We start from the raw sequence: 15,012 nt of genomic DNA on the forward strand, positions 1-15,012 counted from the left end.
GATTTCTAGAGAACTCTAAGTCGGAGGTAACGTAGGTATTTTTACAAAGATGCCAACCTTTACATTTTTCTGTGCCACAAGTTCTGGTAGCCATGAATGAGCGAGCTATATGTGTCAGGCAGGTAATGGCTCGAGTAAGTGACTTCCAACTTGAGAATCTGTGGAACCAGCAAGATCCAAGCTGGATAACAGAGGTCATTGTATGTAGTGTAGACACCTGAGGGCGGATTTCAGCATCTGAGTCCTCTCCTACAAGTTCGAAGGTGTCTGGAAAACATTCCTCAATGTACAATAGTTTTGGTCCAGAGAGCCACGTTGTGCTTCCTAGTCGACTTGCGTCAACTGCTCTAGTCGCATGATCTGCGGGATTCTGGTCTGTGGATATGTAATGCCACTGCTGTGGGTGAACTGATCTCCTGATTCATAGCACTCTGTTATTGACATAAACGTAGAATCGCCTGGTTTCGTTGTGGATATATCCCAGGACTACTTTGCTGTCTGAGTAGAACTTGGCCTGTGTCAGGTCGATATCCATTTCGGATGCGATGAACTCCGCTAACTCAACGGCTAAGACTGCGGCACAAAGCTCTAACCTGGGTATAGTGTGCTCTGGTTGTGGTGCGAGTTTGGCCTTTCCCATGACGAAACCAATGTGGCACTGATATTTGGAGTCTACAGTTTTGAGGTAGGCAACAGCGGCAATTGCTTTGACAGAAGCATCTGCAAATACGTACAGTCTTTGGCTCTGTATCTCAGTAGATGGCACAGGGGTGCATGGTCTTGGCATATGCAAGTTGGAGAGTGCCGCTAACGAGTTCTTCCACTCTTCCCACTGGATCCTCTTATCAGGTGGCAGAGGTGCATCCCAGTCAGATGTTTCCCTAGTTAAGTCTCTTAGTAGGGCCTTGCCTTGTATAGTAACAGGAGCTGTGAAACCCAAGGGGTCGTACAGACTGTTGATGGTAGACAGGACGCCTCTACGTGTGAAAGGCCTATCTTCCTGGCTGACCTGAAAGGTGAAAGTGTCTGATTGTAGATTCCAGAGAAGCCCGAGGCTGCGTTGCATTGGTGCGGGGTCTGACCCCTGGTCCAGGTCTCTGAGACCATTACATAGGTCCTGAGAAGGGAACGCTTCCATGAGTTCTTGGCTGTTTGAGGCTATTTTATGAAGCCTAAGGTTCGAGCAGGCAAGCATGTCCTGAGCTCTCCTGAGAAGACTGATGGCAGTCTCATTTGAAGGCATGGCTTTTAGACAGTCGTCGACATAAAAGTCCTTTTCTATGAATTGTCTGACATCTGCTCCGTATTCTGCTTCTCCTTCCTGAGCCGACCTTTTGAGTCCGTAAATGGCGACTGCAGGTGAAGGACTGTTGCCAAAGATGTGCACTCTCATGCGATACTCTGTGACTTCTTTAGTAGGATCATTGTCTCTGTACCAGAAGAATCTTAGGAAGTTCCTGTCTCTCTCTCTCACAAGGAAACAATGGAACATTTGCTGGATGTCAGCGATGAAGGCAATGGAATCCTTACGGAAGCGCATAAGTACACCCAGTAGTTTGTTATTGAGGTCTGGTCCTGTCAGCAGAACGTCATTCAGGGAGACATCATTAAATTTAGCACTGGAATCAAACACGACTCTGATCTGGCCTGGTTTCTTAGGGTGGTATACTCCGAACATGGGTAGGAACCAGCATTCTTCAGAGTCTTTGCGAGTGGGAGCTAGTTCTGCGTGACGGTTTCCAAAAATCTTTGACATGAAGGAGAAAAAGTGATCTTTCATCTCTGGTTTCTTTTGCAGATTACGAATGAGAGAGGAGAAACGTTGTAATGCCTGATTTCTGTTGTTCGGTAGACGTGGTCTGTGGGTTTTGAAGGGAAGAGGTGCGACCCAGCTGTTGGTCTCATCTTTAACGAGTCCCTTGTCCATTACCTCTAAGAACAACTTGTCCTCTACCGACATTGCCACTTGGTTGTCCTGCTTAGTTCTCTGGAAGACTGTGCACCCTAACTGATCCTCATAGTTTCCCGACACTATACTGCTGTCGTGAGTAAAGTCTATTAAATGATCATGTAGTTGGATGCTGTGTGGCAGTTCCCTGACATGGAACTCATTGTTACAAGGTTGAAACAGAGATGGACGTCCTTTCTCCAATGTATTTGTCAGCATGCTTGTCACAGAAGATGGGGCGTGCATGCGTCCCAAGCACACGTTGCCAATTATGACCCATCCTAGGTCTAACCTTTGGGCATAGGGAGCATTGTGGAGTCCGTTGATATGACGTCTCACTTTATGAACCTGTAGGATATCTCTCCCCAACAGCAGAATTATCTGGGCCTGATGGTCGAGTTCCGGTATAAGGTGTGCTATTCGTTTTAAGTGAGCGTGATGGATTGCTACATCTGGTGTAGGGATTTCAGATCTATTGTCTGGGATCTGGTTACATTCGATGATCGTAGGTAGTGGTAGGCAGAATTGTCCGTCTAAAGACTCGATCTGGTAGTCAGTAGCTTTCCTGCCTGCTGTTGTCACAGTACCTGCACACGTCTTTAAGGAGTAGGGAGTGCTTGGCCCTTTGATGTTGAATAGGTCAAAGAACGTTGATCTAGCCAAGGATCGATTACTTTGATCATCCAAGATAGCATACAGTCTTACAGCTTGGTCTCTATGGCCCTTCGGGTATACTTTGACGAGGCATATTTTTGAACAGGACCTACTGTCTATTGTCCCTTTGCAGACCTCGGTGCATTGTGAAGTGATCTCTGGCGTAGCTGTATCAGTGTTCCTTTCCTCCCCGCCATGCTCACTGTCAGCTGGCGTGTTTTGTGTACTCCATGGAGCTGGGCCAGGGTGTAGAGCGGTGTTATGGTCTGTGGTGCCACATTCTGTGCATTTTACACTGACCTTGCAATCCTTGGCGAGATGAGCTGTGGACGAGCAGCACTTGTAGCAGATACCGTTTTCTTTCAGGAAGCTTCTGCGATCTGGCATAGATTTTCCTCTGAAGGCTTTGCATTTCAGGAGAGGATGAGGCTTCTGATGAAGTGGGCACTGCTTGTCAGGGTCCTGCACCTTTGTCTCTGATTGGGAGCAGCCAGCAGACCTGTAATTAGAACCTGAAGAAGAAACATAAGTCTTGTGTACTGCCACAGATGTTCTGCGTGGATTTGCAGGTGGTGACGGTGTGGCATATGGTATTGCAAAGTCAAAGCTGGGATCGTTTCTAATTCTCGCTTGTTGGTGTATGAAGTCTACAAAAACGGAGAAGGGAGGGAATGGAACGCTGTGTTTGTATTTGTACGTGGAACCATGTGTGAGCCACCTCTCCTGTAGATTGTAGGGCAACTTCTGGACTATAGGGTTAACACCTCTGGCTGTGTCGAGAAATGCAAGTCCCTGTAGGTCGTCCTCATATTTGGCAACTTGGACTTCCTTCAGCAGGTCGCTTAGCTCTCTAAGTTTCTGGAGACCTTTGTTAGATATTTTAGGAAAGTCATCGATTCTTTTGAACAAGGCTCTTTCTATTACTTCTGCTGAGCCGTAACACTCATCCAGCCTTTTCCAGATCTCTTTGAGGCCAGTCTCAGGGCGGTTTATATTAATGTCTCTGATCCTTACTGCGTGTTTGACTGACTCTTCTCCCAGGTATTTGACTAACAGGTCTATCTCTTCCCTATGTTGTAGCCCCAAGTCTCTAATGACATTTTGGAAGGAAGCTTTCCAAGCTCTGTAACCTTCAGCTCGGTCAGTGAATTTCATGAGTCCCTTGGCAACCAGTTCATGTCGTGTGAAGAACTTGGCAAATTCTGTCGTGAACCGGTTGTCAGCAGAGTATACTGGTGATGGGTCGCCCTGATAGTGATGTGAGGTGCGTTCGTACCTGTTAGTGTCCTCATGGTGGCGCCAGCCGGTGTTGTATTGCTTCGGCCTGATGTACGGTGCGTCAGCAGGGTGATCCACGTTGGTTACCTGATGAGGGGCAAGGTAGTCATTAGCAGAGTTGTTTTGCCTCACATTTTCGAGTTTGTTTCTGTCCTGAGCCTCGTGACGACTCTCGCTCACTTCGCTGGAGGTGTCGTATTCTGGTTTTGGTACTGGTTCAGGGTTATAGTTTGGATCAGGAAGGTCATTAACATACTGAGATGTGCGTTGTGGTGAGTCTTGCAGTGGAAACTCCAGACTCGACGTACTGCTTTGGCTATGCAGCTTGGGATTTTGCGCGGCTTCTAGCGATTCTGATTCGGCGAGGGCTGCGGCAGCTTCCCTTTTTGCTGCTAGGCTTTCTAAGGCGGCATCCACACGTGCCTTCTCTAACTGCGACCTTCTCTCTTGATCGGCTCTCTCATCATCTATGCGTGCTTTTTCTAACTGCAACCTTCTCTCTTGATCGGCTCTCTCATCATCTATGCGTGCTTTTTCTAACTGCGACCTTCTCTCTTGATCGGCTCTCTCATCATCTATGCGTGCTTTTTCTAATTTAAGTTGCATCTCTTGGTCAGCAAAGCTCGCTCGTATTTTGGCAGCTTCAGCATTTGCGCGGGCAATGGCGACAGCACTGCTGATGGATGTTGTCTTTGAGGAGCCGGAAGTAACAGATCTTGTCCTATGCGATTTGTGAGACATGGTGTCTTGGGAAAGTGCTTGGCTGTGCAGAGATTGCTGTAGCTGTATTTAGTCCCTGTGTAGCCGGTGACTTGAATCCCACTAGTTGGATGGCTGCCGTTTCACTGTTCTTTCCTCACTAGCTGAGGCAGGCTCATACGTAGCTATACAGTCAGCTAAACCGCTATACCGGGGTCCAATAAGGAGACTGTAGTTGAGTCTGTGCTTTATTAAACGTAGTGGTATATTGATGCGGTGAAACTGTGAACAATGATATACATAGAATCAGTGCATGGCATAGAACAGATACATAATACACATGATATACATTATGCATAACATTTAGAAAGCTAGTGACTAAACTAGGAGTACAACTGGTTAAACTAAGCAAATATAGAGCAGAAATATCTATAGGAAGCATAAAGACATACCGGCAATGCAATCGCAAGGGGGATGAAGTGAAGCGTCTTTCCTTGAAGGCAAACCGAAGAAAGTGAAAGGAAAAATGGAGGGAAATGGAGGCTGAGCTACCATAATGCATTGCAAAGGAGGAGGAGAATCAGACATGGATAATACAAAAACAAGATTGAACTGCCAACATAACTCTGACCGCTAGAGGGAGCCAAAGCACTAAAAACAAATAAAGATATGAACATCCATACTGAGAAACCTGCAATTACGCAAACAGATAATCAGGGTAGCAATATTAGATGGCGGAGACAGAACACCATCATCAGTACTCCAAATGAGTGTATTCTGATATCAGTCCAACTGAAGGAAGGTGAATAGACTGTGGAAAAGCAGAAGTTTGATAGCCACATAAAAGCCTTTTTTTACTGGAATCAAGACAAATCTCCCATTAAAGAGATTTGCAAAGTTTCATGACTTTCCATGCTGGACAAATATATAAAAAGAATGAAATTTTAGTTACTCTTTAAGTGATACGTCAGATTTGAAAAATGGGGCTGCGTCAGAAAAGGCAAATACTGGCTGTCATGGGAAGGAGATAATAACTATACTTGTTTAATTGAAATATTAGTCTAAATCACAGTATATATAAGTATACATTCTGCTGAGTACTGCACATTGCATAACTAGTCAAAAGTAATGGGGAAAAGGAAGTGAGATTTTTAAGTTTGACAAACCTAGTTGATAGTGCTGATTTGGGTAGGGCTTGTTCTAGTGAACTTTATCAGAAAATAAATCTAAGCAAAGCAGTTATAAAACCACAAGAGGAAATGGCAAACATCGATGTGACTGCTCTTGATGAAAGTCCATATAAAGACATCCTCCAATATCATCAATCATACTATATTTGTCATATGATCAAACGATAGGAAGAAAAACAAAACAGACAGAAAAGTGAAAAACAAGTACATATTAGGTGAATACAAAGAAATGTGAGACTAAGTGGGTTTAAAGAGACTAAAGATCTATATAAAATTATTAGTCATATGAGTTACCTCAGTATTTCTTTTAGGGATATATGAGAAGGATAATCTGCAGCTTGGCTACTAATGGTTTTCTTGAAAGATGCACACTTTTCTCCTGCAAGAGAAATCTTATATCCGATTGTGGAAAGAGGAGATAAGCGGGAGTAGAGAAGGAGATCTTGTGAGGATCGGAGGTTGCGTGTAGGTAAGTACCGGGAGGCTAGGTCACAATGTATGAAGATACATATAAGAAAAACCTGGCACTCAACTTTATATAGATGATATTTTATTATTCCAAGCGGAGGTGCAGTAACAGCAAACGTTTCGGTCATAAACACATGACCTTCATCAGTTACGTAAAGTGATTGCTGGTGAAGTAAGTGTTAGCTCTTTTTAACAAACTATAGTGCTAATTGCCCTTTAAGGGAAGGCACTGGTTCGAATACTCGGGTATGGGCGCAGCCCTGCTGTGGTGCTGCAGACGTGGAGCCCTTCTGTGGTTGCACAGATTACACTAATGATATATCTGCCCCTTGCTCTAAATTTAACGGATTAAGAGGGGCCCCATTGGTTCACTATTGATTCATATGAAGTGCATCTGGTTTCTATTTGCTGTCTATTTAGAACGAAAGAAGACATTCTGCATGCAAGACCTTTTTTCGTTGTAAAAATAAACAACAGGCAGAATCCAAACAGACGCCATAAAATTCAAGGAGGCCCCTCTGCTTCCATTTGAAATATGAATGCACTGGAGACTGATTCCGCTTATTTTTTCATTTCATCTGTTCTAAGGAGATCAGACCAAGTGAAAAGATAAATGGACATGAGAAAAGAACCTTATTTTTAGACTAGACCGTCTCAAACTGCACCAAATGAATCACTGTTGCTCATGCGCCTTGATAAATTTGGGATGTTTTAATAATGTCCAGTTAAAGCGTTCACTAGTTATTATTTAGCTTACTTTGTGCTAGAAATTTACTCCAAAAGTTTGACATATGGTGGTTCACATTAGGCCACAACCAGTTTCCATACAGGCCACACCCCTTTCCCATACAGACCACACCCATTTCCATACCGGCCACACTCCTTTTCAACAAAGCCACAAATCTTATAGGATTGAGCATAGAAAGTGGCTAAAACACATACTAAATACTGTGCAAATCATGAAAAACTACTTTTGATACCAATCACTCCAGTATTCAGGCATATTTCATTAGATAAATCTCCCCTACTGCATGATTATATTGTGTGAATGACATCTAATTCCTGCTTCCTGTCGGATGTCTAGGTTATGCTAATCTCGCGGGTATTGTCACTGTACCGGTGATATCAGCAGAGCGGTGATAATATACCCATCGGTGCTGGAGACTAGTCCCCCTCAGATTACATCACTGGTCTCTCCTGGTATAGTGACACCACGATGTTGCTCGCATATTGCTATTCTGAAGACAATGAAGCGTTAGACGATGTCAATAGGGGAGACAGTGCAGATAGAGAGCTGTCTACAGGGGAGACACAGCAAGGACAGCACAGCCCCTGAAATGAGCATCATTGATCATTGATGGGTGACCCCTGATGGTACTTCATTTGAGTATCCCAGCAAGCACTGGGATGCTTAAACTAATCGTCATCAGACCGGAAATAGAAAAAAAAATACTCTACCTGTTAGACACTGTAGATAGGGAACGGTAGGGGATTTTTAAAGCAAGTACTGGTATATTATAAAATAGCTTAGATTATGGGACTAAACAAATAGGGAGTTAGCAAAATTAATTTGCCTTTGAACGACCCCTATAACGTCATGGAATTCTTTTTTTCATTTTTGATCACAGCATACCAAAAGCCATTGCTTTTCTTTTCTTTTTCATTAGCAATAGCCATTTGAAGGCAGATCTTCAGTAGGACATTTTTTTTTGCAAGTCATATTATATAGTAAAATAATTTTATTTAGTTTTTGCAGGAAATAAAGAAAAAAAGCAATCATTTTTACAGAATTCACTGCGGAATGAAAATGACATTTTAAATACATTCTACAGAACGGTGCTTTTACAGCAATACCAAATTTATATAGTTTGTGTCTTACATAGGCTTTTGCAACATTTAAAAACAAAGTAATAATTAATTACCTTGCCTTGCCAAAAGACAAAAAACCAAAAAACATGCATTTTAATTCTTAAGTCAGCAAAGTTGTATGTAGAATTGTACGGTATTTTGTGAGATAGACTTTTTATTAGTACCATTTTGCAGTACATACAATTTTTATTAATTTTTTTATTCTGCTGTTTTGGAAGAGGTGAGTAAAAAAACAAATATGGCATGTGTAATTGTGGTAATCTAATTTTACATAGGAGAAATAATGTATGATTAGGTTAACATCTTGCTGTGGTAAGAAAACGAGGATGGTTATTATATGTACACACTCTGATTGGGTCACCGTTTACAGTGGGATACCAAAGGGGTCAGTTTTGTGTCCTCTTCTTTTTAACATATATATTAATGATAACACATGCAGAGTTAAATGTTAATATTTGAAAAGGCTACTAAACTCTACAAGGTAACCAACACAGGGATTTAGGTAAGCTGGAGGCAAAGACTGGAAATTAGAAATTAAGTTAAATGTAGATAATCGCAAAGTCATTCACTTGGGCAGAGGAAATAAAATGTTCCATTATGTGCTAAATGGTAAAACTAAATGGTAAAGCATTGGTTAAAACTGTTAACAAAAAACAATTGTTTGTATTGGTGGGCAGCAAATTCCAGTTTATTGGCCAGTGCCAGGTAGCTACTGCCAAGGCAAATAAAATCATGGGACAAAAAGGGGGAAAAATCTGAGCCTGGAAATTATAGGCTGGAAAGATTAGCCTCTACTATGGGTAAAATTCCTGAGGGTTTTCTAAGATATGCTATTCTGGAGTATCTCAATAAGAATAACCTCATGACCTAACATACAGTAAATATGGCTTCTTGAGGGATCAGTCAAACTTTTCTGATCAGTTTCTATGAGGAGGTAAGTTCCAGACTGGAACCAGCATAAAGCTATGGATGTTGTCTATCTGCACTTTTCAAAGGTGTTTGATATAGCGCCCCACAAATGCTTGGTACATAAAACGAGAGTAATAGGATTAGGGAACAATATGTGTAACTCTGTTAACAACTGGCTCAGTGATAGGAAACAGAGGGGGGTTATTAATGGAACACTCTCAGATTGGGTCACAGTTAACAGAAGGGTAAGACAGATGTCAGTAGTGGGCCCTCTTCTTTTTAACTTTTTTATTAATGATCTTGTAGAGAATATGCACAATATAATTTCAATATTTGCTGATAATACTAAACTTTGCAAGCCAATCAACAAAAGCATGGTAATTTAGCATTACTGAGATATTTATGCAAGCTGGAAGCTTATGCTGAGAAATGGCAATTGAAATGAAATGCACTAAATTATAAAACACTGAAAAAGACTTGGGCATATGAATGGATGGCTGTTGTGAATTCTGTGGCAGAGTTCACTCCTGTGGTCACAAGTGGTACTTCGGCTGATTCTCTCTGGCATCTTCCGTTTGTGGAGGAAAGTGGTACTGCAGCTTCTGAGTTTCCTCCCTCAGGTGATCTGGTGAGCTCGTTAGCTTCTTCTCTACTAAACTCCACCTGATGCTTTGATCTATGCTTCCTGTCAATGTTTCAGTGTGGGACTTGTTTTTTCCCTGGATCATTCCTGTGGCCTGCTGCTCTGCAAAGCTAAGTTTTGCTTATGTTATTTTGTTGCTATTTGTCTGTCCAGCTTGCTTTATTGGTTTTTCTCGCCTGCTGGAAGCTCTGAGACGCAGAGGGACCACCTCCGTACCGTTAGTCGGTGCGGAGGGTCTTTTTGTCCCCTCTGCGTGGTTTTTTATAGGTTTTTGTGCTGACCGCAAAGTTATCTTCCCTATCCTCGTTCTGTTCAGCTAGTCGGGCCTCACTTTGCTAATTCTGTTTCATCTCTATGTTTGTGTTTTCATCTTGCTCACAGTCATTATATGTGGGGGGCTGCCTTTTCCTTTGGGGAATTTCTCTGAGGCAAGGTAGGCTTATTTTTCTATTTTCAGGATTAGCTAGTTTCTCAGGCTGTGACGAGGCGCCTAGGTTCTGGTCAGGAGCGCTCCACGGCTACCTTTAGTGTGGTTTGATAGGCTTAGGGATTGCGGTCTGCAGAGTTCCCACGTCTCAGAGCTCGTTCTATTATTTTGGGTTATTGTCAGTTCACTGAATGTGCTCTGACCTCCATGTCCATTGTGATTCTGAATTGCCTTTCATAACAGATGGCAAAGCAAACGTTAGTGACCAGTGCCAGGCAATTTGCTGCCAAGGCAAATAAAATAATGGGACGTGTTAAAAAAGGCACAGATGCTCATGACAAGAACATAGTTTTTGCTCTATACAAGTCACTAATCTGGCCACACTTAAAATACCGTGTACAATTTTGGGCTCCAGTATATAGGAAGGGCATAACTGAGCAATAGTGGGTGCATGGAAGTTATTAAGAGGATGGGTGCACTGGAGCCTGCCTGAATTATCACCGCAAAAATTGAACAAAATGCACAGCAATTTCAAATCGGCATGTTCCATCTTATGTAACTTATTTTAAAAGCTTCATGTTCATTCTTTGGGGCGGCTTTGATTAGAAGCCGCCCAATGTTTATACTTGAATGTATAAAGCAAAGACGCCAGTGGCGGGGCCACCACAAAAAATTACTGAAAAGACACCAGTGAAAATGCTTCAGGAAAAGGACCCCTTCGGTTTTTGTTTTGGAAATTTCTATGGTTCCATTGGCGTCCAAGTCGTAGCTAGGGTTTTGGTTCAGGGGATGAAAAACTTCTCAGTGGGCCCCTAATCAGGTACCCTTGATTACAACTGGGTGACCAACATTGATATTACCTCCATATAGTCAGTGATAGATACCAGTCCTACAGAACATATAAGTGATTACAGAACAATTATAGATGGTGACTTACAGCTGAAGTCCTTTCTGATGGAATCGTTCATTTTTCCCGTCTTTGCCATCTGACCCAGACCGACATGACAACTTCTTCCAGCCACGACTCAGCTGCAGAGATTACAACAAGGACACATTTCACTTCTCATATTTTCAGCACCGTTCCCATCTATTCCCAACCTGCCCAAACTCCTTATCGTGCTAATACCCCAATACTGAGCCGCTGCTGCCATATGTGTCTCTATTACTTCACTGTGCCTCTAAGACTGTCACAATAAGCTGAGTTCCCCTAGAACAATAAGGGTCAACTTTACATTTAATAATGTCCGGAGTCTTCCCCTGTACAGCTCCCCTCTACACAGTATGATACTCTCTTATACATAGTATAATGCCCCCTCAAAGTATAGTACCACCACACAATATAGTAACCCCTTAGGAGCCCCTAAACTATTTGACGGCTCCAACACTGTATGATGCCCCCCTCACTGTAATCCTCACACTGTATGACTGCCCTCTAGATATCCTCCATATAGTATAATGCACCAGATAGTCCTTAATACACTCTAATGTACTCCTCATAGGCAGACTCTATATAGTATAATGCACTCCCCATAAGCCTCTATATAGCATAATGCATTCCCCATAGACATACTCTTTATAGTATAATACACTATCTCCCAATAGGCCTCTTTAGTGTAATGTACTCCCCACAGGTCTCTATGGTATAATGCACTCCCAAAGGCAGACTGTATATAGTATAATGCACTTTCCATAGGCAGACTCTATATACAGTAGTATAATGCAATACCCATAGGCAGACTCTATATTGTATAATGCAATCCCCATAGGCAGACTCTATATAGTATAATGCACGCCCATAGGCAGACTCTATATTGTATAATGCACTCTCCATAAACATACTCTATATAGTGTAATGCACATATATAATCCAATAATCCATTTGAATATTAGGAATTTAGGAATCTCCTTATCATATATACATTTATATCCATAAAATTGATATTGCACATATCCCCAAGTACAGAATTCCAGAATAGTTATTAATCAATCACAAAACCCTGCAACAAATGGTCTGTTAGGTAAATCAGGAGTACATTTCACGTCAGCTCAGTGGTTTTTTAAACCAACTACAACTCATTCTGACTATGTATCATATTGCCATTGCTTATTTTATTCACAATTAAGCCCCAGTTCACTCAGCTATAATCACTATCATCTAGATCCTAACTGTCCAGTTCATAGTTATTACACTAGATTAACTAATGCAGAACGTTGAAGGTGCGCCACAGTTAAGATCTAGATGATAACAATTATAGCTGAGCGAATTGGGGCTTGTGTATCATATAGCCTGCACCCCATATGAACTCTCACATACAGCCTACATTCCCAAATGTACTCCCTCAGATAGCCTGCTCCCCCATATGTACCCCCACATATAATCTGCACTCCCATATGTGACCTCACATATAGCCTGCACCTCCATATGTACTGCCAAAAACAGCCTGTACCCCCATTATTACCCATGCAGATAGACTGCCCGATAATATGTGACCCACATGTAGCCTGTAGTCTTATATTTACCTCCACATATACAGTAGCCTGTACCCCCATATGTACTCTTTCAGATAGCCTGAACCCCCATATATACTCCCATACAGCCTGCAGGAGACATTAAGCGCTCCAGGAGTAGCATAGGAGTAGGTTAGTGTTTGTGTTACTTTTACTATGAGAGCACCTTAAGGGGCAATGTGGGGGAGGGGTGGTAATTATGAGAGGGGACATTATTGAGAGGGGCTTTGTGTGGGAATATTATGGAAAGGCACTATATGGGGGGACATTTTAGAGAGGGACAGTGCGGGGGACATTATGAAGAGGGATGATGCGGTAGGACATTATAGACAGATGGAGTGTGGGCTAATATTATGGAGGGGGCAGTGTATGGAAGATATTTTGTGCAGATAACACAGCGAAGGACAATTATTTATTTAGGGGCACAACATGGTAGATTTTTGTATATGAGAATGACTACAATTAAAGAAGATGTAATCTAAAAGATACCTGTATGTATATGTTTATTTCTGATACTGACTATCTGTCATCAGTATTATGGCTCCTGTGTGATCCGCAGTCTGATTATGACTAGTAACAACAAACTCCCAGTATCTCCTTACCCTTTGTTAAGGACCTACTGGGAGTTGCAGGTTCAAGTGAAACCTGGGGCTGACCTCAAACTGCAATTGTTTACTGTACTAACAGTGGTTCCGGTGCTGCATTCATGTAATGACAGTGGTTCAGGTGCTGCATTAAGTTTGGTGCTGCATTAATGCACTGACAGTGGTTCTGGAATTGCATTCATGCACTGATGGTGATTCTAATTATGAAGCAGTCCATAATGTGTTTCCTGTTAAAACGGAAAAATCCTCAAAACTTAGTTTTGAGATTATGAGGAGGATTTGGTTGAGTTTCTTCTCCAAAAATGTAGTGTAGGTTTGGAAGTGTTCACACTGATCTTTTGGAGCAGAAACTGAGAAGAAACTGTCTGTCTTCTCAAATACTAAACACTTGGTTCTGACTATATCTTAATGTACTGATGGTGGTTCTGGTGATGTATTCATCTGTATTCACGTAAGTACCCTTCGGATTGGTTCAGTACAACAATGTGGCCTTTGGAACAAAAAATGTTGTACATTCCTGATCTAAACCTTTATTTCGTTACCAGAATATGTTTGGAAAGTTATCTAAGCTTACTTTAGGACTGTGGCTGTAGGCAATTACCTTTATTTTTCATGATAGGTTCCTTTTAAAATATAATGAAAGCCAATAACAATGTAGTCATTATGGCTTTTGGTCAATCCTTTTTTACCTTCTATATTTGCATTGCAGGTATCTCCGATGATCAAGAATGACACCACGGAGGTCACGCAGATCCCACCACTATCACCAGTTTGTCAGGGGATGCAACTGTGCTGCCTCCAATTGTCAGAACAATTACACAATTGGCTGATGAGTAGTGTTGAGCATTCCGATACTGCAAGTATCGGGTATCGGCCGATATTTGCTGTATCGGAATTCCGATACCGAGTTCCGATATTTTTGTGATATCGGAAATCGGTATCGGAGTGTGCGGTGCGTATGGTTCCCAGGGTCTGGAGGAGACAAAACTCTCCTTCAGGCCCTGGGATCCATATTAATGTAAAAAATAAAGAATAAAAATAAAAAATATGGCTATACTCACCCCTCCGACGAACCCTGGCTGTCACCGCTGCAAGCGTCCGTCTCCGTTCCTGAGAATGTAGTGAGTGAAGGACCTTCGATGACGTCGCGGTCAGGTGAGCGGTCACGTGAGCGGTCAGGTGACCGCGACGTCATCGAAGGTCCTTCACTCTCTGCAATTCTCAGGAACGGAGGCGGACTCTCGCAGCGGTGACAGCCAGGGTCCTTCGGAGGGGTGAGTATAGCCATATTTTTTTTTTTTATTCTTTATTATTTACATTAATATGGAACCCAGGACCTGAAGGAGAGTTTCCTCTCCTTCAGACGCCGGGAACCATGCAGGATACATTCCGATATTTGTGTCCCATTGACTTGTATTGGTATCGGGTATCGGTATCGGCGAGATCCGATATTTTGCCGGTATTGGCCGTTACCATCCGATACCGATGCTTTCAAATATCGGAAGGTATCGCTCAACACTACTGATGAGTGATGAATGAGACTGCAGCTGCTTCCACTACTAGGCTGGTTACAGGGGACCTCACATTAAGCGTATGATATATACAAATCCGATTCCAATGCATGGAAAGTACATACTGTATATAAATACTATAATAACTATATGTTGAGTTATTTAGAAGGCACACCAAATTTACACTGTTATTCAAAGTGTCATGTCTTCAGTTTTGTCCCCATGAAAAGATATAATAAAGTATTTAGAAAAATGCGAATGGTGTACTTTACTTTTGTGATATACTGTATACCCCAGTATGGT

Source organism: Ranitomeya imitator, chromosome 3, assembly GCF_032444005.1.
Source record: "Ranitomeya imitator isolate aRanImi1 chromosome 3, aRanImi1.pri, whole genome shotgun sequence".
NCBI lineage: Eukaryota > Metazoa > Chordata > Amphibia > Anura > Dendrobatidae > Ranitomeya > Ranitomeya imitator.